This window comes from Euprymna scolopes, chromosome 27 (genome assembly GCF_053919585.1).
Source record: "Euprymna scolopes isolate OS-2025 chromosome 27, ASM5391958v1, whole genome shotgun sequence".
NCBI lineage: Eukaryota > Metazoa > Mollusca > Cephalopoda > Sepiida > Sepiolidae > Euprymna > Euprymna scolopes.
Genome location: NC_136508.1, coordinates 102,894,917 through 102,914,187, shown reverse-complemented (window position 1 = coordinate 102,914,187; position 19,271 = coordinate 102,894,917). Strand labels below are relative to the sequence as shown.

Genomic DNA, 19,271 nt, shown 5'->3' with positions numbered 1-19,271 from the left:
GACTAGTTTTAATTATAACTTCAAGGTAAAACAATTTCCAACAAAAAGGCGTTAGATAAGGATAGATTTAAACACAGAAAACATCAATTATTCCAGTCTTTATTTAAACATTTCTCCTGGCATATGAGGACTAAAAAACAACACAAAATAAACGAGTGTTACGTGTCCGTTGACAGTAAACCGTTACTTAATTTATAATTGGTTAAAAGAAGTCGTCAAATTTTATATTTCTGTGTGGATTGATAATACACTATACTAGCAGACCGTCCGCCATTGCCCTGTCGTAAAAAAGATTCATACATATTACCTTTTTATTGATACAACTGAGACATGTGTATTCAAATATTTTTTCTAAACAGTTTATTTCTTGTAAGTAAAAAAATGACTTGAGCTGAGATTGAAAGCAAAACCTACAGAAAGGGAGGCAATTACCATAACTATTAAGCCAGCTTGACACGATGTTTAAATAGTTTTCTTACAAACTTATTCTGAACATAATGAATTTGTCACGTATACGATTCGCGCATGCGCATTCGCTAAACCGTAAATAAACTGATAACAATATGATGACCCTGCATACCAATTTATCAATAATAGCAGCTTTTATTCGGATGAAAACGGATTTAAAGTTTGATTTTTTTTCTTAAGAGATATTCACTGCGATCCCGCTAAGTTTTTTTTTAATAATCACCTAACATCTTTCCTCGATAATATCCTCACGTTAAGATTGAATTTTTAAAATACACTAGCTGTGACAACCAGGCTTTAGTGGGATGTATTCAAATTCCGGCTGTAGGTGATTATTTGAACACGAAATCATAAAAATTGGTCAGTCATCTCATAAAACGTGTATCAATAACATACTGGATTTTCAAGTTTACGACGGTTTTAAATACTTGTACACAAACAAGTCTGAGAACTTACTGAAGGTACTTCGCAACATTTTGCCTCGTTCGCTCGTATGAACAATAATCATTTTGTTAATGCGGTTCGCTTTGCTCAACTCCCTGGTTTCTTATAAAGTGGTAAATCGAGGAGCGTGCAAACGTGCTTTCTTTTGACTGCGTTCTATTTTAGTCGAGTAACGTAAAAATTTGGCGGAAAATTTTGTTAAAAAAGTGGACACCATGCTGATTACATTTATAACAAACTTGTGATCGGAAAGCTGTTCGATGGAATGCCTTTTTTGGAAATAAAGAACTGGCTGCAAATGAAATCTATCAGCGATAACGATTGATTAAGAATTTGTTTGGGAGCAGGAAGGCGTTGGAAAATCTTGCTCCCGGAATAAAGACAAATTAAGATATCTATTCAACCTGAAACAAATCAGTTACGTTGAATGAAGATAACAGAGATAATTTTATTTTGAGTGCAGGAATAAAAACCAAAGTGAGTTATTAGAAATCTAAGAAATCCAAAATCTTTTTTTTAATACAAATACACTAGCGGAGAGCACCCGGATTTGCCCGTTCGTAAAATACGTTTAAATATAATATTTTAATGCGTCCATTTGTTGTATATTTTATGATAGCGTCCGGATTTCAAAAGTATAAAAAAAGGAAATGGATATTATCAATAGGGCTTATGGCTATTACAATAGAATATCTTATCACTGTTTCGACTCTATATATCGGACACAGGAGAATAACATCACTCTATATAAAACATATAATATCTTAACCGATACACACTCGAGAGTGAAAACAATGAAAGTGTATGCTGTTGTCCTAGCGGTAATTGTTATATAGAATCGAAAGCAAAGCTGTAGCATGAACAGCCGGTGACTTAACCACTGTAGCAACGTGACACGTAGACATATATCAATTAAGAACGGCTTTCTAAATATCAATTAAAAAATAAAGTAAATGTACAAAACGTATGAGGATATTTTTTTCAATTTTAACCCCGTTTTGACCCCTTTAAAACTATTTTAACAAGGTAAATACCAATGAAAAACTGTTGAAACAATAACACAATGATTTCAGGCCCCTAGCGTTGCTCTGCGACTTTTACTTTCGGAGAAATATAGAGACGTACAGACAGATACGCAGGCATACATAGTAACTTTTATAAATTAGACTACAGGGAAGGGAACACCTAGTTTTTACCGGCCGTAAAATACGCTTAAATATACTGTCCTTTCTAAAAATGTTGTATATATTATTATAAAGTATTTAGGTGCAGGTAGCTAGAATCGAAACCGCAAGCTAAACATTCAAAGCTGATGACATTACAACTGTTGCAGTGTGAGACGAATATGGATTGATTAAAAAATAAAAATTACAAACAAACTTAAACGAATGTACGAAATGGTTAACGAATTTACAATTTTAACTAATTTTGATCCTTTAAAAACTTACCCGGCTATAGACCCATAGAAAATTGTCCATAAAAAAAATTAAAATTTTGATGATAGTTGGGCCGCACGGCAATTTTTATTTTCGGGTAAGATAGTGTTTGAAAATATTGACACAGAGACAGACATACATAGATATTTGATTTTATTGGTCCTACCAGATTTAAATTATAATTGCATGTTCTCTAATTTGTCACATGTTCGTAAGTTTAAATGTGAAATGTTATCAGTTTTTGAGGTTCATACTTCAATTGCAATGGTATTGCCTTGTCGTACTGAGATTGACATACATACATACATACACACACACACACACACATATATATATATATATATATATATATATATATATATATATATATATATATATACTGTATTAACAAAACCAAGACTTACAAAAAAGGACTTGATAACAACGGCAAGTGTGTTTCATTGTAAGTTACAATTGTTGAACAATTATCAAGCATTATGACGTTTGAAAATTTTCACATAACCAGCCTTTCTTCAGACTTCTTGAATGAAAAAAAACACACTTTGACAATAGAACATTGTTTAAAGAAAAATCCCTTAACGGAAATGAAGCATGCGAAAACATGTACCCTGAAGGCATCCTCCGTCAAAAGCCCATGGGATATATGTATATATATATATATATATATATATATATATATATATATATATATATATATACGATATTTATTATAAAAACTATATATACATATTTCAAGGTCGTACCATTGGTTTCGATATACCGAAAACAGAAATAATATACTGTGGAAAATCGGTATAATCTCTTCGGCGACAAAGAAAACACTGGAACTAATGCAAAATGAACGAACATAGAAAAAACGCTAGACGAGCGTTTAAGACTCAGAATTTGATATTTAAAAATATATCGTTTTAAAACCCACGCTAATAGATTATGATTATGGAAGACAGAAAGGAAGAAAGGGTGCGTGTATGTGTGTGTGTGTTTGTGCGTGTGTGTGTGCGTGCGTGTGTGTGGGTGTGTATGCATAGCGGGGAAGGGGGTGCTATGGAAAACTCTCTAAAAAATATAAATGTCCTGTTAAAACCATCTCAATAAATAAAAGTAGGACAATTAACGGTAATAAATAATGAGAAAGGCATGAATATATTAACATATTTTTATTTTTAAATTAAATTATTTCAATTAATTAAATTAAATAAAATAAGGATAAAGATAAATAAGGTAAATTTAATAAATAAAAAAATAAGAACTTTAAAAGAATGATTAATTTCTTTAAAATTATTAATACTATAATTATGAGAGAATAATAGTGAATGGAGAAATTTAAGATAATTAAAATAATTAAAGGAAATTAATCAATATTAAAAGACTTAACAACTACCAAATGCGAAGGTTGTGGGGGGAAGGCAATAGTTTCTCTATAAAGGTTATCTTTATTATTGGGAGGGTTTATATGGTAAAGTTAAGGATATTAGGTGGTGGGAAACGTTGAGATATGATTAGAACAGAGTCGGTTTGGAGTTTAGAATGAGAGGTTAATATGAAATTTAGGTGTCTATGCGTGAATAGGGTGTCTTTGTGTAAATAGGGTGTGTGATAGTAAGGAGGTAAGTTGGAGAGGAATGTTGAGGTATGATTAGAAGAGAGATGGTTTGAGGTTTAGAGTGAGAGGTGAACGTGGTATTTAGGTGTCTATGTGTGAATTAGGAGTCTTTGTGTAAATGGGGTGTGAATCGGTTAAGTTATGCTGTTATTAGGCCATTTGGCGAGGAGGAATTTTGTTTTGTGGGGACATTGTCTGAAGATTTCGTTTTTAATATTCATACAGGCTATGGATGGGTTATTGATAGCCTGAAGGATCCTAAATTTTTCAGTAGTGCAAAGTGAGCAGGTCTTGGAGGTTGGGTCGTGCGATTTTTTAATATCCATGATCGACCATTTTATTTTATATGGAGTATTAGATTCTTTAAGCGACCAAATCTTGGTGGCTAAAGATGTGTCAAATTTCTTTTGGGGATATTTGAAAGTGGAGTTATGTGCATACAGCCTCTGCTTGAAGGTACTCTGAGTCATTCCGATGTAGATTTCTTCTTTACCTGATGTCGGTGTATATATATATATATATATATATATATATATATATATACACCGGCATCAGGAATCAGAAAATCGAAAATTTTTTGGATATCGAAATCGGTATCGAACCTCGAAAAATATGTGCAGATTTTGCGATGCCGAAACGATTCTTAGGATCATCTTTTATTAAGAAACTCTGTTTAAAACAAAATTTAAAAATATGTATTGGTGTTTAATTTCTAGTATCGCTAAAACCTATCGATCACCCCACCTCACGGTAGTAAAAAGCAACTTTATAGTTAAATAGTTAGGGATTCATGAAAAATCGGATTCAGAATCTGTAATTGTATCGGAATCTGAAAAAGTATTGAAATCGTACTATCAGTAATATATATATATATATATTATATATATATTATATATATATATATATATATATATATATATATATATGTAAGTTTAGTGGTTTAAGTAAAATTCTGAAAATTAAAAAAATAAAGACACATATTCCAGTTAAGAATTTATTGTTTGGCACAAGGAATGTATACATGGGAGTTATGTTACTTTCCTTAATCCATGGATTTCATGAGCAATTATTTTATTTACAGAATTTAACTTTGACCATTAAACATATATATTTCTCTATTTTTAAATATTGAGCTTTACGTTTTTGGCTAGGACCATGCTGAAAGTATTACCTCAATGTAGTATCTAACATGATAATTCACTTGATCTTCAACCTGTGGCTTACCACGTATAAGAACTTTTATTTCTAGTACACCCATGGAAATCTATGCCACTTTAAATTATTTTGCTTCGGCTGTAATGTATTACCGTTCCAACCACTTTTGCAATGCCCCTATTATTGGCTGTCTTGTGTGAACGTGTAAATTACTATGGTCAGAACATTTTTCAGCTCCTTAATTGTCGCATAGCGACATACTCAAAGGTTTTCCGTGAGCTTACAGAAAAAAGCAACAGTTACAGAGAGCAAGCTGTTTACTATAGGAAGAGTAAAGAACTGTCCTGAGTCCCATCTTTGTCAAATAGTCTGTGACAAGCTCGAACAAACTTAGGAAAAACTTAACGCAAATCTTCATTTCCTCGCGAACACCTTCCTTCCTCTTATGTAGTAGGTCGAACACAAGAAAGTTTTTTTCTATGTATTTATCTATCTAACTTGAGAGATGGATGTGAGATGATTGTGAAAAATCTTGAAAGACTGTCAAAATATTGTAAATCATATTGTAGACAAGTTTACCGGAAGAGCTATCCAGCTGATCGGATCTACGTCTCTGTTACGTAGATCAGGTTAGCTGGAGATGATTGAGAGTTGGAGTTCGTTCGTTGACCAGAGCGGTCAGTTTAACAGGTCTCCTCCCCCTTCACTGGGGAGAGGATTTACGTGTCTCCAAATTGCGACTTAGAATTAACCACGCAAGCAAAGATATTCACTTTCCATTTTTCTGCGATCGCCACCTGGAAAGTTAATAAAAACCATATAAAACCAATCAGCGTTCTTGGAAGTACATGAATATTCGTCGAAACAGGTTCCAGCCTCCCCTCCAAGAAGAAGATGAATTCCAGGTTGACAAGATTAACGACGCATGAAGGTATGCCCAAAATCCATGTATCACACAAACACATATCAACAATTAGATATAAATATAACATAAATCTACTGCAACAACATAATTCTAGGGTTCAAACAGTAAAGAATCACCAACAATAAACATTAAGTGACACTTATGCACATCAGGATGAACCTTTCGTCCCAAGTACTCATATCTACATTTAGACGATTATACAACATACACTGTTTCGTGCCTTTGTGGTACACTATAATATAGCACTCCCCACACGAGCATCAAATTACGCACTTATTGTTTCTATAGGTACACAGCCCTCCATATACATGATTTTTGTATACAAAAATTAAATTATGTTTTCTGTTACCCTTACTTGTGTCAAACATTTCATCATCCCGCACAGCACCGCTTTCATTTTGGAATCTTTCATGCTTTTCAGAAACTGATGCTCAGATCACGCAAGACAGTCCACAAGAGTCTGAAGCATCCTATACATTTCTTTGGAGCTTTTCAAACTCTCAATCATCTCCAGCTAACCTGATCTACGTAACATACACGTAGATCCGATCATCTGACCAGCTCTTCCGGTAAACTTGTCTACAATATGATTTACAATATTTTGACAGTCTTTCAACATTTTTTCAGATTGCACACTTAAAATTCACCAGCAGTGACAATCAGATTTTACTAGGGTGTATTCCAATTACAGATGTAGCTGTTTATTTGTACCTGTAATAATAAAAAAAACTAAGCAGCCATCTGATAATATGTATAGCAATACCAAACTTAATTTTGAAGAGTTAAATGCTTCCACAAATACAAATTATACAATTATTGAATGCATCTTGTATATATATATATATATATATATATATATATATATATATATGTGTGTGTGTGTGTGTGTGTGTGTGTATCTGTATACGTGTGTGTATGTGCCTACATACGGGTGTGTTAGAAATGGATAGGTGATTAGATAGACAAATCAGTTGCATGAAGTGTTTATCGCAAACAGGGATATTATAAAAGCATATCTAAACTTACCGATATTTGATTTCTCGAATTTCTTATGACCTGAAAAAACAAAACAAAAAGATGAAGAATGAAGAATTAATATATATATATATATATATATATATATATATATATATATATATATATATATATATATATATATATACATATATATATATATATATATATATATATATATATATACACACACATATATATATATACACACACATATATATATATATATATATATATATATATACACACTTAGGAATTCGTTTGTGTGTGTGTATTGATATATCAAAAAACCTTTCTCTATTTATTTAACAAAAAAATACAACTTTCTAATATATGAGTCATGGATTTGCATCCACCAGCAAAAGAACTAGCTTATTTGTATCTTCTTTTAATACATGCATCTTAATTAATTCCCGATTAGTTTCTTCGGTTTTCTTATGGCATGATCATTTTTACTTAAATACTAGCAGTTCAGCCCCACTTTGTTCGGGCCATATGCACTGTTCATAAGTTTTTGTGCATATGTACACAATAAAAGTGTGATTTATTTTGAAAACTATGTGCAAAAAGTTAGAAAATAGATTTTTTGTCAAGAAATTTGGATGTCAAAGGAATCAAAGTCCAAGGATGTAAACTTTGAAAACTCTACCAAATTCTCCGCCAATTCTTAGTCTGAACTCCTGGAATTTTATATGTAGGTTACGTGAACATGGGTCTAACTTATTAATTTGATTCGAGTCAAAAAGAATAAACGTTAAGGTGTGAAAATAGCGGTCAAATTTGAAAGAAATTTGATCTCTGCGGTCTTTTCATAAATTACTCAGCCAGTTTTTTGTCTAAATATTTGAACTTTTACATAAAGCGTATGCAGGCATGCAGCAAACTTTTAAATAAGGATTTAGGGGGGAACTTTGCTGCCAAGAAATAAAAGTTGAAAAAGTTTATATTTGCAGACTCTACCAAACTCCTCCGGCAATTTCGGGTGTGAACACATGAAATTTTAGATGTCGGTTACCTGTCCATAAGTCAAATTTCTTATATATATATATATATATATATATATATATATATATATATATATAAGATATGCACATAAAATTATGAACAGTACATAGATTCCAAGTAAAGTCGGACTGAACTGCTAATATATATATATATATATATATATATATATATATATATTTGCTCTATCTTGCATATCGAGCAATTCTTGTTTAGATGGGATAACTTATAGAATATTACTGCCACTAATAGTTTGTAAACCTTACAATCTCACGTTTTCATAACAACTGATTGTTAAATAAAAACTATTCTGAAGTATATATATATATATATATATATATATATATATATATATATATATATATATATATATATATAAATTCTGTGTGTGTATGTGTGTGTTTAAAGCAGAAATCCGTCCACTGCGATATGTCCGCCGTTATTGATATGAATTATTATAATCTGCTAAATCACATTCTAAAATCATTTGTTGAGATTTACACAGATGACAACCCATCTATAGCAACCATGCGAAAGGCTTACTCATGCAACTGTTTCTAATTCTTCTCCTTCTCACTTGAGTGTGCAATGCTGAAAAGGTTACAGGTTACGTGTGTATACCTTGAAATTGCTACTCTCTTTGCCTAACAAGTTGCAAAGTGGAACAATAACATTTTCGCCATAGAAAAACGACATGATTCTATTTCCGTTTGAGGAAAACCATTTTTTCTTCAGACTATCTACTAGTTGGCCAGTTGTGTAAACTCCCAAGAGTTATAAAGGTATTTTACTATGTCGGAAAGTGACACAATGTTCAACGGACGAAATTGGATATGCGCTGCTTCACTATTCATGCTTTCTATCGATCCAAATTATGACAACAGGAGTATTTCTTATTAATTTATTTCATTGCAGACTATTATTCTCATCTTTATATATATATATATATATATATATATATATATATATATATATATATATATATATGTTTAAAAAATAGAAAAAAAAACGAATGAAATTATTAAAAAATCAACGTTTCGTCCTTGTTTCAGAGGACATCTTCAGGATAATTGAAATAAAAATGTGAGAAAAGAAAAAGTCATAGATCGTGCGAAAAAAGACAGTTTTTAATTCCAACCCATGTCGGGAAAGGACGAATATGTGTGCGTATGGCTATGACTTTTTCTTTTCTCACATTTTTATTTCAATTATCCTGAAGATGTCCTCTGAAACAAGGACGAAACGTTGATTTTTTAATAATTTCATTCGGTTTTTTTCTATTTTTTTAAACATAACGTCAACCACCGCTGGTATATTTTTTCATTCCTTATATATATATATATATAATATATATATATATATATATACATATATATATATATATATACATATATATATATATATATATATACATATATATATATACATATATATATATATACATATATATTATATACATACATATATATATATATAATATATATATATATACATATATATATACATATATATATACATATATATATATTATATATATATATATAATATATATATATATATATATAAAGAGGAGAATAATAGTCCGCAATAAAATAAATTACTATAAATAATTCTCCATAATAGATTTCACTTAAAATACTATGTAGGAGTATTTCTTGTTCTCTTAAAACGCAAATCCAGGCCACAGCTCAACAAAGTTTCAACAGTTATGGTCTTTAATGTTGTTTCAAGTTAGGGTCAAATCATGCCACCTGATATCTCTAAGGTTTGCTTAAAAATCATCACTAAAGTGTACCTGGATGTGCTGAAGAGTGTTGTGATTCCCTGGGGCAATTAAATAGCTGCTGGCAAGCCATCGGTGTGGAAACATGATCGATGCCGGCATATAAGTTGAAAGAGACCCAGGCTGCGCTTTAGAAAGAGCATACTGTTACTTTTTAAACATTCTCCCATTGCCTATCTCATCCCCCGAGCTGAATCCGCTAGACTACACAATTTTTTGTCATACATCGCCAACAAAATCTCCTACAACACCAAATCCAGCCTGAATGTCGCCTTCCACCGAATATTCGCCAAACTCCCGCCGGTGCTTGTAGAAAAAAGCATTCTCCCTGTTGCCGACCAGTATAGAGACGGTGATTGTGACTAAATGCTTCTACATTAAATAGATATAAGCTAGACTACATGATTAAGTTACCTAAACTGAGTTTAGCAATAAAAGTTTTAAAGTAAAACTATAGGGTGTTTTATTTAAAGCGACGCATTTATTGTTCCGCTTTATACAATATTTACACTAATAAAATGTATAACATATTTTTTGTAAAAGCCCCATTCAGTATCGCTTAGTTTGTAGGATTGGCTTTGCCTTCAGACCTTGAAAAAAAGATTTGCATCAAGTCTCTCGTTCAGATCGCTGGGGAAATAGTTGGATAATGCTATCGCCACAGAACAATATTTCAATTTCGATTATATCACAAAAAATGTCATAAAAATATAGTTCCCACGTAAATATGTTCATATCTAATAAAGTGCTTTAGCAGATAAAATAACAGTAAGATATAAAAACTTTTTTAAGACCTGTTCGCTTGTCTTTCTACAAAGTCTACCTATAATTTCACGGTGAGTCCAGCACGTAGGACATATCTCCAGCTCTCGATGCAAAACGCTTACAACAGAAACTTGTCCGGCTACCAACACTAAACCTACTTTTCTTCCCCCCTCGCCAATCTTTCACAGGAAACACCCGTCTGGCAGAATCCACTGTGAAAAATTTCCCCCACTATTTATCTGTGTCTAAATCAAAGCGTAGATATCATGAAAATGGTTTCTTTCTTAGAACTGCGCGCCTGTGGAACTCTGTTCCGTCTGCCTGCTTCCCACCTGACTACAACTTGGATGTCTTCAAGTCCAACGTTAAAAATTCCTAATGAACAACCCTCTTAAGTAAACACTTCATTAAATCTCCACACTAACGTACTGTACTTGCAATAACCCTTATCTCTGAGTGGTTTCCGGGCCTTGATAAGTGGTGACCACTTTGTAACAAAAAAAACAAAACGTACGTAATAAAGATCTACAAATCTGTGAGACAAATTATCTCAGGACTCTCACCAGATGAATAGAATATAGACTGTGGCGTGTAATGGTCCTGTTGTGCTTTAGCTGTCAGAGTTTGAACGAGCTACCCCGAAGGGTGTACGGGTGGTCGATTATTAGGATTATTCAAGCCTGAAGATTTTTCTAGCTAAAATGTTTTAAATTAATAAAAACATTAATTTCATTTATTGCCGATTATTATCCTTATATTTTCGTAGTTGTATCACAACGTTTCGGTCAACTATTTCTCTGGCCTTCGTCAGGTGGTAACCGCGATGGGATAGGCACTCTGAATGAGCTCTGAAACAACTGGATTAACAGCAATTACTGCCTTCCATAGCAAGTGTCGTCTCGCCACGTTTTGGTGAGACACCAACAACAACTACGGAAGCCAGTAATTACAGTGGATGGTATTTATTTGCTCCCCCACTGAGCAAATTAGGCACAAGGCCGTTTTTAATGTGAGGTAAAAACCAGCTCCCCTAAAAGTAGGCAAAAAGGGGGCACTCTGGTTACCAAAAATAATAATTGTCCCAGTATAGCGGGTTTCCCCTCCATTGAGTGGTACAAATTATCTTAAGTGTAGCATCTGCCGGAACAGATACTACACTTTGATACCAGTAATTACAGTGGATGCAGTTATGAGATTCAGAGTTCCTATGCCGTCGCGGTTACCACCTGACGAAGGCCAGAAGAATAGTTGGCTGAAACGTCGTGAAACAACAACTAAAAACATAAGTATAATAGTCCGCAGTAAATAAAATTAATCAAATAATTCTCATCACAGTTATGAATTACAATTAAAATAATATAATAATAACATAGTTAGAATACATATTTAATAACATTAATTTAGGAATGTTTACTTCAAAAATGTTCTCATAACAAGTTAGTGTAGAACTTAGAAGAATAGCGTGTAAAACATCGGGTTAATTTATTAGTGACGTCTACTAATAACGTCATTTAGAGGAAGAGATGTCCTTTTATGAGATCCGTAGAAGAAAACAGAGTCGTTTACAAGTTGAAGAGAGAAAAACTGGCGCCACACTTCTGCCGTCACACCACCGACCAACCACACGCCGATCACATACCGACCCGAACTCTCTCGCTTCTTCGATTATCATTTGTAAAATAAATAACACTTTGTTGATATAGCTGTTTGATTACAAAAAAAAAAAAAACAGGGTCAGCTAGTGTATATACTTTGGTCCGCATTTCGTAAAAGTGCGTCTAGAAAATATATAGACGATAATATTACATAGTTTAAAGTTGTCGAATGACGCACAATTTCAAAATCGGTTATTCATTAATAATTATTATCGATTGGCCTTCTAGCCTTTTTCAGCGACAAAATTTTGTGCAAAAACGAAAATGGTCTTAGAATTAAATATAACATTTAGGAAAGTAAAATATAAAAATTCTAAATCAACATCAACACACACATAATAATAAAAATCAATATCGACGCATACGTACGCAGTCACAATCACACATGCACTAATTGAGTTCTCTCAGCTATTAGTATCGTAAATGATGTAAACAAATGAAATAAAATACATTTTACCATTGATCACAGGCTTGATAAAACATGAAGATTGTCTTCATGAACAGTGTTTAATGGCCGGAGTTCAATTTTCATCATCTCATTTTGCATTTTCATAGGGATATAGCAATCACCCAAAATCTAATCAAACCAACTGAGATATATTTTACAGATTCTAAACGTTTCTTTGAGTGCAATTATTAGTATTTCCCTTATACTTGGTGCACAGTGTGTGCGCGTGTGTGTGTGTTTGGATTCTTAATCCGGCACGGGGATGTGATACGTCTAGTGTGTTAGGTATAAGTTAGTGTTAAGTTCATGCTTGCATGCTTTCTCGCTTCCAGCTAACACCGCTGGCTAACCTCACGGTGAAAAGGGAGCAGCTATGCATAAGTCTTCCCTGCCAGTACATAGCGTCTCAATCATCAAGACACCTACAGTGCCTCTAGGTTGGCCAAATACGGTAACTGGGTGTCTTGCAGCCCCAGGCTAAACCTGTAGGAGATCTCGGAGAAGTAGGAGATCCCAGAGGCAGTGCATTATAGCTCACCGATGTGTGGATACTCCCTGGCACACTACCAACCGCTAACCCATTGTTTGTGGGTGCCCTTGGTTAGACGAAGACTAGGGGAACCAATCCCCAAAGCAAACACCACTTTCTTGTGGGCCTTATAACAGCAAAGGCTACTGCTGCCTTACAGTTTTCCTTAAAAAGCTATGGAACCTCATTCTGAAAGAATAGGCGCAGTCGCGGACACGATAGGGCGAGTATCTACCTCATTGGGATTACTTTCGGCTAGAAGCTGCGGCCTCTTCTGCTGCCAGTCGTTACGGGTTCGCTCCACTGGAAATGAACATTGGATGTTCAGAATGTGTGTATCAGATGCGCAACAGATACTGCACCTGAACTGCGCAAACAAGTTCAGAGCCAAGGTGGAAAGTCCTGCACCGAAGTTTACACCACTGACCCCCCGTCTAGTCATCGTCAAGACTGACGGAATGTATGCTGCTGGTGATGCTGCTGATGATGATGATGGTTCACCGCGTATATTCAACATGTAGTACTTAAAATTACTTTTCATAGGTTTGGTCGCTCTTATAATTACTGAAATAATAGGATCCATGTTCAGATTCCAATTTCTTCTATTATCGTACCTGGTATTTGTTTCAGTGCTATTAAGGGCAGAAAAAAAAACACTCTCTTAAATTAGCTACGTCTTCTGTCTTATTCCATATAACTATAACAGGCTTACCAGCTCCGATTTTTCTAAATACGTAGCTAAAGGAATTTCATAGTCATATGGGATGCTGGTTATTTATTTCCAACTGTTCCTTCTTGTACATGTCCCAACGATATGCTGCTGCACTGGATGATAAACGTTTTAGATATGTGCTAATGGAGATATTTAGACACTCATAATGACACATTGCATTAAGCGCCCCTCCCAGTAGAATAATGCAAATGAATGTAAAATGGTCCGAACTTTATTCTACTGTGTAACGAAACCTACACGTTTTCTTCAAAGCATTAGTCATCAAACCTTGTTCTTGACAGCCATTATCATACTCGACAGATCATAGTTAAGCGATCCTCATTTCAGTCAGTCTATAAAAACTTTTTTGTGTGTATATTTCTGTGATAATTCAATCCGAATATATATATATATATATATATATATATATATATATATATATATATATATATATATATATATATAAGTATAGATATATGTTACTTTCATATTGTTTTTTTACATCATATAAGAGCATTTTATACGAGAGAAACCAATAGAAAACTCAGATAAAACATTTCTTAAAGTTAATATCTTCAGAGATAGTTTACAAGAAGTCTTACTATGAAGACGAAACGTGGATGCACCTAGATAAATAGTTCGTCTACTTTTTCCCCAGTCTCTCGTTCTCTCTCTACGTATATTATATATATATATATATATATATATATATATATATATATATATATATATATATATATTATATATATACACGAAAATTTTCATGAGTAAATGTTTAAAAATCTCTCTATATATGTATAAATATATATATATATATATACTTATATATATATATATATATGTATGTGTGTGTTCGTTTCTTATACAGTCTGAATACATATAAATATATACATATATAAATATATATATATATATATATATATATAGTTAAATAGCCTTGTATAAATGTAGAAGGCGTCCAGAAATATATGTATATATATATATATATATATATATATATATATATATATATATATATATATATATATATATATACACATATATATATATAAATATATATATATATACATATATATATATATGTATATATATATTAAATTGAGATTCAATGAACTTAAAAATAACTTATTTAAATGAAGTGCTTGAGTTTCATATCAAAGATTTTTTTTTTATTCTAAGCAAGACAAAGAATACTTTAGAAAATTCATCTCCTTAGCATATAGGGTTTAGATTAGAGGAGAGAAAATATTAGCAAATATTTATAAATGTATGTACAACTATTTGCTTAAGTCAGTGAGGCATGGAAAGTCAAAGTCAAAATAATTAATTAGTCAGAAGTCCTGTACCAAGATGAGTTGAAGAAAAATGTACGAAAATTGTAGATCCAGATTGCGTGGTAAAATCCATGGTGGACGTTCTTTAAACTGGTTGAGTAACAAGATTCCAGTTCCGTATTGGGCACTCTGCATATATGAGTAGATTACCGAGTCGCGCAAGTTCTTGTATAACTTTGTTTGTGGGTCCAACGAAAATAATTCAAAGTCTGGTGGAAGCCTTATCATTAGAAAACTATATTATTATAAGTGGGGTGAGGTGTTAGTTGTAGGGAGAGGAGTTAGTTGTGAAAGGTAAGAAGTGGGGTTAACACATGTGCATACATATCTATATATACACATACACGCGCACACATATATACATACATATATATATATATATATATGTGTGTGTGTGTGTGTGTGTGTGTGTGTGTGTGTGTATGCCAGAATAAATATCTCTTTAAATAAAGTTCAAAGAGCCATAAAAAGTGTAACCGGTCGCTAAATTGAGATCAGGTTGTGTACTGGATATAGAGACAGGGCCAGGGAAGGAAAGGGGACTAAGAAGAAATATAGATATAAAAATAAAATAAAAACATAAAAAGAAGAGGCCAAAACGCAAATGGAATAATGCATTTTTCCAAACTTTATACTAGTTTCATCTTAATTTCCGTTGTCAGTTTAAAAAGAATTTGTCCAATCAAATGAAATTATACATACTATTCCATAAGGTGCTGTTCGTGTTAATTTTATACGCATTTATAGTTTCCCTTAAAAGGGAGGATTTAAATAAATGTTTAGAATATACTAATGTTTATGAGTGAATTGTAAAAACATGGCTAAATGTAATAATAGAACGTTCTATCTTTATTTTATAATCCTTACGGTAATAGTTCAGTGTTAAATAAACTAAAACAAAAAATAATAAAGTAATAATAATACCTTACTGAAAAGTTAGTAAAGATCGGTAATATCTATAACATTATACTATTTAATAATATTTTACTGGGAAAAGGTTTTCTACACATGCACTTACATACACACATACTTACATATAATCATATGAATATATATATATATATATATATATATATTCATATATATATATATATACACATGTACACATACATGCACGCATACTTATATATAAATATTTATAAATATATATATATGAATAAATATATATATATATATAAATAATATATATATATAAATATATATATAATATACATATAAATATATATATAAATATATACATTCTACATATAAATATATATATATATAAATACATATAATATACATATAAATATAAATATATATAATATACATATATATATAAATATATATAATATACATATATATATAAATATATATAATATACATATAATTATATATATAATATACATATAAATATATATATATATATATAATATACATATAAATATATATGCATATACTATACATATAAATATATATGCCTTTACTATACATATAATATATATGTATATAATATACATATAATATATATATAATATATATATATATAATATACATATAAATATATATATAATATATACATATAAATATATATAATATACATATAAATATATACATATATAATATACATATAAATATATATATATATAAATATATATATATATAATATATACATGAATATATATATATAATATATACATAAATATATATATAATATATATATGAATATATAATATATACATAAATATATATATATAATATATACATAAATATATATATGATATATATATGAATATATATATAATATATACATATATAAATATATATAATATATACATATATAAATATATATATAATATATTCATATATAAATATATATAATATATTCATATATAAATATATATATAATATATTCATATATAAATATATATATATATATATTCATATATAAATATATATATATAATATATTCATATATAAATGTATATAATATATTTATATATAAATATATATATATAATATATTCATATATAAATATATATATAATATATTCATATATAAATATATATATATATAATATACAAATATAATATATTTATATAAATATATATATATATATATCAATATAATATATATATATATATATCTATATATATATATAATGTATATATAATATATAATATATAGATAAAATATATACTTTTTTATATATAAATATATATAAATGTATATATATATATATATGCACAAACATATTGCATATGTATATATCTCTCTACACACACGTATATATATAGAGAGAGAAAGAGAGACATAGAGAGAGAGAGCGAAAGAGAGACAGAGAGAGATAGAGAGAGCGAGAGAGATTCAAGATTTTTCATTAATATGCTTGTTATAACATGGATGCATTGATGTAAAAGTTTCGTATAGAAAAACAGAAATATATGCGCTATTTATTTTCAAAGGTAATCTCAACAAAGCCAAGCGGTTGCGGTCGTGTTTAAAGACGTGGAATTAATTAGTTGCGTTTCCGGCAATTCTATGCTTCCAGCGATGAAAGTACTTATCCTTTTTGTTCAATCATCTTCTCCTGCGATCATCCAATTTTGATTGCCGGCAGCGACCGTAGATTTCCACGTGCGAAATTTCCTATTTGGATTCAGCTTGGCATTAAATCACCAAATATTATTAGAAAATGTAGTATCAAAATGACTGCACTATAACCGCCCTTCGAAAAAAAAAGTAGACTTATATAGCGAAACAAATGTATTTTTGTTTATGCATCGCGAGGACCAAGTTTTAAACGTTTTTTTCATTTTTATTAAACTTTAATAAAATCGAGCTAGTCAAAATCAAATTTTGGCAAAAGTAAAAATTACAACTTAATTCGTTTGACAGCCACTCTCTCTCTCTCTCACCCGCTTTCTTAGTCTCTCTATCACTATTTCTTCTTCTCTCTCTCCGTTTATCTCTAACTGTCTCTCTCTTTAACACATGTTGGCAGCAAGCCATTACTCTTATTGAAAACGATTGAGTTTTTTTTCCCGATTTTGTCGGATAACTTTTCAATTACTCATTCAGCAAACTATAAATACACGTGGACCCCCTATAGCCAATGAAAATAACAACAATCGCTCCTGACGACAATCAGATGCACTGAGTGAAAGCGCTTGAGAAAAATATAACGGAACAACTACTGAGCGCCATAATATACAATATGCAAGCCCAAAAAATACCGTTTGGCGAATCGAAAAGTTATAAAAACATCGTAAAGGAAGTCAGTCGTGTAAATCAGACGTGCTTGAATATATGTGTATATATATATATATATATATATATATATATATATATATATATATATATATATATATATATATATATAGATAGATAGATATATATGTACGTATATATATATATATACATATATATGTATATACATATATATATATATGTATATATATTAGGTAAATATATAAATATATATACATATATATGTATATATACATATATATATATGCATATATATATATTTATATATATATATATATATGTGTGTGTGTGTGTGTGTGTGTGTGTGTGTGTGTGTGTACCTATTTACTATGCCTCCCCACGGGACAGAGTTAGACAGCAGGGGCGTTTTTAACGTGGAGAAAAGGTACACAAATCAAAATTGTCTCAGTCGTGAAGGATTTCTCATCTACCGAAAGAGAACAAGAAATAAAAGTGCAACATCTTAAGAACAGATACTACACTTTGAGATATTAAATCTTATATTCATGTTAAAAAAAATACAGAAAAAAAATCAACGATGAACAAAAAACTTAGGTACACAGATACTACACTTTGATCTTGACCAAAATGACAAGGAATATGTATATATATATATTATGTAAATATATACATATATATATATACATATATATATATATGTATATACATATGTCTTTATATACATTATGTAAATATATATGCATATATATATGTATATATACATATATATGTATATATATAATGTAAAT

The 19,271-nt window shown here is 30.7% G+C and overlaps 1 long non-coding RNA gene across 1 annotated transcript in view; it reads right to left on the bottom strand.

Moving 5' to 3' along the window:
• LOC145248750 (uncharacterized) overlaps positions 1-19,271 on the bottom strand; it is a 749,979-nt gene that overhangs the window by 394,162 nt on the left and 336,546 nt on the right. Inside the window, exon 4 of the long non-coding RNA XR_013863393.1 lies at positions 7,058-7,087. This is a non-coding gene — a long non-coding RNA (uncharacterized LOC145248750). The remainder of the gene's footprint in view (positions 1-7,057; positions 7,088-19,271) is intronic.